Source organism: Eubalaena glacialis, chromosome 4 (genome assembly GCF_028564815.1).
Source record: "Eubalaena glacialis isolate mEubGla1 chromosome 4, mEubGla1.1.hap2.+ XY, whole genome shotgun sequence".
NCBI lineage: Eukaryota > Metazoa > Chordata > Mammalia > Artiodactyla > Balaenidae > Eubalaena > Eubalaena glacialis.
In genome coordinates, this window is record NC_083719.1 from 142,968,140 (window position 1) to 142,977,733 (window position 9,594).

Here is a 9,594-nt window from a genome sequence, read left to right on the forward strand (position 1 = left end):
GGTGTCTTGGCCAGACTAACTGAAGTTGCCACCAACTTTGGAAGAAAGATCAGTCTTGAACATTTGAGATGTCCATTAGACATTCAAAATATAATGTCAAGAAACTAGACAACAAGAAACTCCCCTGGAGTTTAGGGGAGGAGTATGGAATGAAGATATCAATTTGAGGCACTCCAGCATGAAGTGGTTGGGGAGCAGATGAGAAACCAGCAAAGGGCTCTGAGGAAGGGCAATCAGTGAAGCAGAAGCAAAACCCAGAGAGCGCTAAGAAGGCTGGTTTCATGAGCCAGTGTCCACTATTAAATAGCTTGTGCTGTCACCTAATACTATGCTTACCCATACTTGGGGTTACTTTTGGTTCTGCAGAACACATGGATTTTATTCAGTTATTTAACAAATAGTTAAGCAGGATGCTGTGTGCTGGGAATTAATCATCAGTCTTTGGAGCCAAGAAATCTCCCCAGATAAAGTGATGTTTAAGTTTTTACCTGGAAAATGTGAATAGGAATTCATGAAAGACGGAGTTTTAGGGATGAGAAAAAATGTTTCAGGAAGAAGAAACAGTAAGAGCAAAGGCCTAGAAAGGCAAGGGAATGAATACTGTCTCTGTGGAGTTGAAAGTAATTCAGCCTGGTGGAAGCTTGGGACTCAAGGACAGGATGAAAAAGCAAGATCTAGAAATGAGCAATAAACAGATCACAAAGGACTTTGAGTACCATGATAAATTTAAAGGTTTTCCTTAGGTTAAAGTAGAAAGTTTGAAGGTTTATAAGAAGGGAAGTGACAATTAGACTTTAATATGTTTTGATACCTGGTAAAGTGAGTGCCTATGCTTTTATTTTCATTTTTATAGCATGTAATTATTTGCTCTTTATTATTAAATATCTTCTTCCTTACTAAAAAAAAAAAAAAAAAAAAAAACCCAAAAAACATAAAAACAACACAGGCTGTTGCGATGGTTAACTTCATGTGTCAACTCCACTGGGCTATGATGCTCAGATAGTCAAGCGTTATTCTGCATGTTTCTGTGAGGGTGTTTTTTGGATGAGGTTAACATTGAAACCGGTGACTCTGAGTAAAGCAGATTGCCCTCCATATTGTGGATGGGTCTCATCCAATCAGTTGAAGTCCTGAATAGAAAAAAAGATTGACTTCCTTGAGCAAGAAGAAATTCTGCCAGCAGATACCCTTTGGACTTGAACTACAACATCAGGTCTTTCCCAGCTTCCAGACTGAGGGTCTTTGCATTTGAATAGCAACTTTAGCCCTTCCCTGAGTCTCCAGCCTGCTAGTCTACCTTTCAAATTTTAGATGTGCCAGCCTCCATAACTGCACGAGAAAATTCCTTAAAATAAATTTCTCTCTATGTATACACACATCCTATCGGCTCTGTCTCTCTGTAAAACCCTGACTAACATAGCTGAGAGGGGGAGATTGGAAGCAGGAGGACTCCCAGGCTCTGCATATGCCATGTAGGCTTGGGAAGCTCCCTGAGCATTTGTTTTTCCCTGCCTACTCCACACCAGGGATCTCAGAGAGGCTGTCCTGAGTGCTCCAAGACTGCTCCTGGCATGAGAGCCAGAGCCAGGAGCCAGCGTCCTTACTATCTGCCAAAGCTGGACCAGGAAAAACTCGCTTCAAACTGGCAAGATCCCGCCTGTAATTTAATTTTAGATAAAGATTCTTAAACATTTAGAAGTTTTTATTTATTAATCTTCTTGTACTTTGTATGCATCCATAGTTTTGTCTTATCAAGAGAGATTCTTTAAATGTTCAAATGACTTCCTGGCAAGTCGAATGAGAAATGAGAATGAATAAATAAAGAGCTGGCAAGCCACTTCTGAAACGTGCCAACCTCAAATGGATCTATGATCCATCCAAGGGTGTTTTGAAGCGTGGAGAGAAAACTAGGTGTAAAAAGAATCCTTCCATTTTTTTTGTCAGGCTTGGTCCACTCAGAGAATGAGAAACGTGAACTCTACCCTGGGCCACTCCTGTACTGATGTTCCAAGAACCCTGATATTTCCCTGCCATGAATCTCACACAATTTCAGGAGCATTTATTAGCCTGCATGTTCAGAAACTCTCTTGATCTCCTGGGAAACTTCTACTGGCCAGTTTTACTCACGTCCAGTTGACCAGTTGACAAGAGAGGCGGGCTTTCTCTCTCTGTGTTGTCTTAGCTATAAAGAAAGTCCAACCTTTACTGCTGAAACATAAATAACAACAACAACATAATCTTCCACACTGAAAAGTATTGCTTTTGTAATTCATAATTTTAAAAAATGAAGACAGAGAAAAGATAATGATATTTAAAGAGAAAGAGAGAAAGAAAGTAGATTTTCAAAATCCTTTGAAAGATGTGTTTAAGTTACTTGATTTCTTTCAACAGCTCTCTGCTCTCACCCAAATTAAGGGGAACATCAAAATATCTAGAATTTGACAATTCTCAGCTTTTAAAACTAACATTTTAAAAATGTAAACCTATAAACATAAAACGGAAACTTAGGAGTAAACACTTCTCTCTTCTTTTTAATCCCCTAAAGATTTTGGACGTGTTTCTAATTTCACTGTCAAAGATGCTGTTATCTCCAAAAGCTAAACTGAGGCTGTGGAATGTATCGGGTAGCAGCTAAGTAAAGGGGTTAAGGGCGTGGGATTTGGAGTTGGCCAGCTCTGGGATGCAATACCAATCATTGCCATTTTGTGTCCTCTGCAACATAGATATGGCAACAGTTCACACCTCACAGAGTTGTTTAGAGAACTGAATTCATATGACATTCTGGGAGGGGAGAGTGTCAGGTGCTGGAAATATTTCTCAGGTTCTTCTTTCCTTCCTCGCTTTATTTCGTCTTGTCCTCTTCCCTTTCTTCCTCCTTCTCTCCTTTCCCAGGACACCAAGGTGGGAGCAGCTTCTTCTGCTCATCACTATGGATTAGTGATTTTCAAACGGTTTTGTGTATCAACCAATAATACTTTTTTTTTTTTAAATATATATGCTAGGTTATTTATTTATTCATTCATTCATTCATTCATTCATTCATTCATTTATTTATTTATTTATGGCTGCGTTGGGTCTTCGTTTCTGTGCGAGGGCTTTCTCTAGTTGCTGCAAGCGGGGGCCACTCTTCATCGCGGTGCGCGGGCCTCTCACTATCGCGGCCTCTCTTGTTGCGGAGCACAGGCTCCAGACGCGCAGGCTCAGTAGCTGTGGCTCACGGGCCTAGTTGCTCCGCGGCATGTGGGATCTTCCCAGACCAGGGCTCGAACCCATGTCCCCTGCATTGGCAGGCAGATTCTCAACCACTGCGCCACCAGGGAAGCCCCCAATAATGCATTTTATTATTGTTGGAGAGTTCCCCTCTCCAACCATTGCTGCTTCATCTCAGAAATTTCTGGATACTTTTTTTTATTAGTTTTTTTTTTTTTTTTTTTTAAATCATCTGTAAACTATACTTATTGTGCTTACTGGGCACTGGGCACATCAGATACAAAAGAGTTGGGATGGGGGCAGGTAAGAACTTAAGAAATTAAACATACACATTAATTTTACCACGAATTCTAACTACTAGGGAAGTACAAAATTTGTACAAGTTATACTTTATAATGAAATGTTGATGTCTGTCAAAAGGATAAGCTATACATACAATGCAATCAAAATGTTTTAAAATTGTGCTTAATATCACAGAACTACCCTGAAATGGGTTGATAAAATGCCTATACAGCATTATACACATATATTTCACATTAAAGATTGCTTGTAAAGTACAAACACTTTAACCCCATTGCTGAGAAATCTATGGCTGACAACTATATGTGCAGTTCCTCTAAGAAACATCACAGCATTTGTAGCCCATCTCTCCGTTAAACTCCACCTTATTTTAGTTTCACTTACTTTCGAGTTCTCTTCAGAACCGTTTATATTTCTTTTGTCTGATCATCTTCTTCAAGTTTCCTGATTTCATTTTTTAAACAATTTATAGTTTCACGACTTGCTTTTAATCTCTCCTTAAGCTCTGCAATTTCAAAGCTTTTTTTTTTTTTTTTTCCGCAGCTTCTAATTTTTCTCTGGTTTTCACTTCAAGTTCTGCAAATTCTGTTTCATGCTTATAGGATCCTAAGGTAAGCTGACGAGATGTTGTTAATAATTGTTGTATCGTCGCTGTTGTGTCTTGAAATATCATTTCGTCATAGAGCTCTGAAACCACTGTCTTTTTTCCCAGCATTGCATTGGTGTCTGATTGAAATAGCTTTAATAAATGATACAGGGTTACAGGTCTTTCATTAGGATCAATGAAAAATATTTTGATGACTATTTCGAATTCACCCCAACCTGTTTCAGTAATTTCATATGGAGGCTTAGTAACAACTCTTAAAGGACTGCCATAGCTTTCATGTAATTTAAATTGGATTTTCTTCACATATGCTGACATATCCTCATTTCTATATGGTTTTACATATACTGTCCACTGATGGGTGTGCCCATCCTCTTCTCTTTCCAAAATATCGAGCAACATTACCATAAATGATTGGTTTAACGATAGTAACCCCTTTTACTCTCCCGCCGGAGTCAGGCCCAGATTCGGCCATTCTCTTCAACATGTTGTCCTACGGAAGAAGCCGGCGCCGCCAGGGAAAGAGACCGGGGCGGCGGACTCGCCGCTCCGCTCAGAGGCCCCGCGCCTCCCGCGCGGTACCAGGAGGAGGGTTTCTGGCCAAAGGAGGACGGGTCAGCAGGGCTCGGGGTGCTGAGGGATCACCAACGCCTCACCGCGGGGGGCGTCGCGGAGAGGAGAGCGGTGGAGAGCGGGACCTTTTATTAGTTCTTCACTTTCAGGTTCATTCACTAAATTCCAGTCTACACAGTGTCTTTGGGGAGGTGGAAATGTGTGGGTAGCTTCCCTTGCCCACTGAATTTGTGCCCATGCTTCATCCCCGGAGTTGACATAGTGGAGAATCTTAGGGCCCATGACCCCCCTCCACCCCATCAGTGACAAAGTGCCCCAGAGCCTCCACCCTCGCCTCCCTTTTCTCCCTGGGTTGCTCTCCCAGCAGTTCCTTGCCCCTTCAGGACTCTTTGCTCCTCTCCCAAATCCCTGCTCTGGTGGCTCTGTCTTATACTCAGTCAGGGCCATTTGCCTGCTGAGTGGGCCCAGGAGGTGTTGGGGGAGAGTAAGGGGCTTCTGCTCTACCGGTAGGAGAGAGACAAAAGCCCTCCGAGTGAGTGATCTAAAAGCCAACCAGACTGTTTACCTTGTGAAAACTTCTGCTGGCAATCTTCTGTACGTATTTCTACTAAAAAAGTTTCTCTATTTTTTATTTTGAGAGTACACGAAAGTATTTTACTTCCTTACATTTATAAGGTGTCGGCTTCCAGGAAAGGGAAGAAAACTGATCATTCCACCACTGTAATGGCATAGAAGCTTGTTCACTCTACACACACTCTCATGGAGCTTGTCATATGCTCCTTCCTCAATCTCGGTTTGAGGATTACGACTCTAAAACCTCAGCATGGATTTTTGGCACAAGAAAGATGAAAGTTTCTGTGTCTCTCTGGCCTTACTGTACCTGCCCATAAAGTAAAAGATTCAGTGCCGTGGGGGCTTCTTGCATTCTCAGATTAATCTGGCATCACTGGGCTTGCAATTCCTCAAGACGACAACTGGATGGTGCTCAGTAGTGACCGCCTCTTTAGATAGAGCTTGTTTCTCCCCAGTTACCCACAGTCCCCACCACTCCCTATTGTATTACACCAGGCCTATGTTATTTGTCTACAATTTCATTAAGCCCTGTGTACACGTTTGAGCTTCCAAGACATAAGATATATCAATCCTTTAACTAAATTTTGTATCTCATTAGCCTTTTTAATTTTTTTTTTAATTAATTTATTTTATTTTTATTTTTGGCTGTGTTGGGTCTTTGTTTCTGTGCGAGGGCTTTCTCTAGTTGTGGCAAGCGGGGGCCACTCCTCATCGCGGTGCGCGGGCCTCTCACTGTCGCGGCCTCTCTTGTTGCGGAGCACAGGCTCCAGACGCGCAGGCTCAGTAGTTGTGGCTCACGGGCCCAGCTGCTCCGTGGCATGTGGGATCTTCCCAGACCAGGGCTGGAACCCGTGTCCCCTGCATTAGCAGGCAGATTCTCAACCACTGCGCCACCAGGGAAGCCCTCATTAGCCTTTTGACTTTCAGACCTGGAACCAATTATCCCCCACCCCCCTTTGGACATCTATTACTAGAAATACTGTATTACTGATCCAATATCAAATTCATGCTGTTGAGTCTCAGCATTTTCCGAGGTGGAGTGACCAAGGACCCACTAGGTCCCAGATGGGAGTGCAGTGATGAATCTAACATCTTAAATGAAGCTGTAGAGGAAAAAAAAACCCCACATTCCTTTTCTACTCCATGTTCCAGCCTGTTTGATTCTTTCATGGGTCAAAGACTGCCACTCTAGCGGCACACCTGGGCCAGTGCCACGGGCTGGCTTCCTAAGCTTCATTGTGCCATCTGCTCCGAGGTCTGCCATTTCCCCAGGTCACTACCGCTGAATGGTACGCAGGTCTCCACTTGCCTGGAACCTGCTGCTTTTCTCCTTCCCAGTCTCAGAGAAAGCATCCCTCCCTCTCTCCTTACCCTGAAAGACACTCATGTTCCTCAGTACTTGTGGGGTGCTAAGCATCATCTCTGAGTATCTTCCAGCAGTGTCTCCTTTCTATCCAATACAAATCTCTGAAATGAAAAGATACATATATATATATAAATACTAATGACCTAGTTGGCTACCTGAAACAAAAGGAAAGATCAGAACATGCACAAATCAAGACATTGATAAGAAGACCGCCTAAGAAGCCTAATCGTTTGGGACTTGTCTGGAACTTGTCATCCCATGATCATTCCTTGGTTCTAGGCCATGTGGTGGAGTGATGCTGTAGTGAGTAATGTGCACATTTGGCTAATGCTCTGATACAGAGATTTGAAGGGACAAGAATGTGTTTATTTTGTTGCTGTCTGCTTTAGGAAATCAAGGACTGTGGACTGATTGTGTCTCCTGCCATTCCTGAGAATTTTTCTCACTAAACTGGTATTATTCTGGGAGGTGGATCTAACAGTTTAGAAAAATACTCTGTATGGGAAATGTCATATGATATTTCATAATTAGAACAAGTTTCAGAAGAGAGCAAGGGTGGTTTCACTTTAGGAAATTATAGTAGTTAGAATATGAGTGGGGGAATTTTCTCGTTGCCAATTGATTAGCTTTTTCAGGGGGAAATATCTGGGAATGTTCTCCTCCCAGGGTAAGTAATAGACCATGACCCCACCTACAGTAGCATTTCCTATTGGCCCTCTCAGCATACCCCGCCCACACAGGCTCATGAACATACACGCACACACACGCACGCACGAACCACCAGTTATATGAACGTGTTCATGGATTTGAGCGTACATGTGTTCTCTCTGCTGGACAGAAATGTTGAAAGTTAGCATGAAGGATAGCAAATGCAAATGGAAGAATTGTACATTTCTAGATGATACGATTTGCAATTTGCAATGTAAGCTGGCAGGAACTGGGTCTTCACTATAGGTGAGTTTTTTTCGGTAGTGTCATCCCTTGGTAGCTATAGCTCCTTTTAATCATGACTTTATTGGACAATTTTGCCCTGACAGGCTGCCTTGCTCAGGTGGACAGAGTCTATGAGGTGCTATTTGGACATTCGAAAGTCAATAAGAGTGAAAGACACTAGGCTTGTCCCCAACTAATTCGCTGGCCCCATGCATTTGAGAGCTTCCATATAATCCAAGAGGGTAGGGGCCTTGTGAGCCTAAGCGCTAATTTTCCAGTAGCATTACAAGGTCTGGCAGATGGCAGGCTCTCAGCAAATGTTTCTTGGGAAATGACCAAAATGAATGAGAACTGAACACGCCTGGGCACCCACTTTTAATGATGAGGTGGAAAGAATTTGCAAGGAATTGCGGGTGAGTCCAGGCTGGGTAGGAATCCAAGTTCTTCTACTTTCACGGGCAAGGTACTTATTCTTTCTGATCTTGAATTTCTGCTACTCTTAGGAATATGGTAAGGATTAAGTAAGTATTCAATTCACAAAGTACTTAGTGTAACGTCTTCAGAGGATATATGTAGAATGTTAAATGAATCACGTTTGTCATATGTTTTCATGATTGAAGCCAAGCTCTTAATTAATTACCCATAAGTATATAACCTAAGAGAACATTTAATAATTACTATGACGTTTTAGTTATCATGATAGAATTCGTGATAAAACATGCTGAATATTCTAGTAACGATTATAATTAATAATAGCAACAACACTACTGTTGTTGCTATTATCTACTGTCATCTACTGTTTACACACCACTTAACGTGTTTGTACTATGCTAAGGACTTCTTACGGGTTATTTCATTTCAACTATACAACAGCTCTATGAAGGAGGTACAATTATATTTTTTTCTTCAGATAAGAAAAATGAGAGGCAGATGGATTAGATAGCTGCGCAATCATACACCTAATATGTGACAAATCAGAGCTCAAACTCAAGTCTGCCCTAGAGCCCATCCCAAGTTCCCAAATTTTTATTGCTTTTTAGAAAAGCTATAATTCTACAATCTAACTCATATTCATAGATCAAAAAAATTCTGAACTCAATGAAACCACTTATACACACATCGTTTTAAGTTTTATTTATACTTCTTAGTTCAAGAATTACACACTAGCCAACATTATTATATATTTACATGCTGAAAGTGGCTGTAATGTTTAAATCCAAGAAAATAATTCTTATGTGCTATGCATTTATAACCCTCATTTGTTACTATCTCATGTATCCCAGAGATTGTAGTAGTCCTGTTTTTTAGAAAGACATGAAAATAGATGCAATGATATCCACTTGTGTTTTGCATTTTCTAGCCATTGGAAAATGTGCATTATGTGCGTATTAAGAAAGGCTACAAGGTAATTAGTAAGGCTGATAATCACTACATTGTGAAGAAACTAGAATATCACTTTTTATAAAAGGACAATTCAGAACTGTGCAGGGACAATATTCATAACAGAACTATTTAAACACCCATGCAAATAAAAACTTTAAAATGTTATGGAATTTAAATTATTTTCAACTTTGAATTAATATGTTTAAAATGACCACTGAACTCAAATTATTGAACTAAAAAGAGAAAGATACAAGCTGATGAAACTGTCAACTTGCTTCAGATGGTGCCAGGACACACATATGGGCATCAGAATAATGACATGTGACAGGAAAGAGACATTTGGTTTTAAAGTTTAAAAAACACAAAGATTTGTTCTTCATTTTGGATCACATTTACCTTTTTCACAAAACAAATTCTCAAAGCAAATTAAAACCCGATGTCAGCGTTTTGCATTCATCTATGGATTTACAGAAATGTTTTACTTCAATTTGCAAATAACTAATAGATATTTAAGTGTTTTTTTTTTCTTAAATGACTTGTGTAGTGTGGTATCTTAATTAGCATTCTGTTGGCTCCTTACTACTTTTTACAATGTTCCTAGTGTATGTGGAAAATATTTTTTAAACCTTTGGTGTGAAGCAGTGTCTTTTTT

General features: G+C 40.7%; 1 pseudogene; it reads right to left on the minus strand.

The window, feature by feature from the left end:
- Positions 1-3,917: 3,917 nt before the first annotated feature.
- Positions 3,918-4,601, minus strand: LOC133090124 (YEATS domain-containing protein 4-like; annotated as a pseudogene).
- Positions 4,602-9,594: the final 4,993 nt, after the last annotated feature.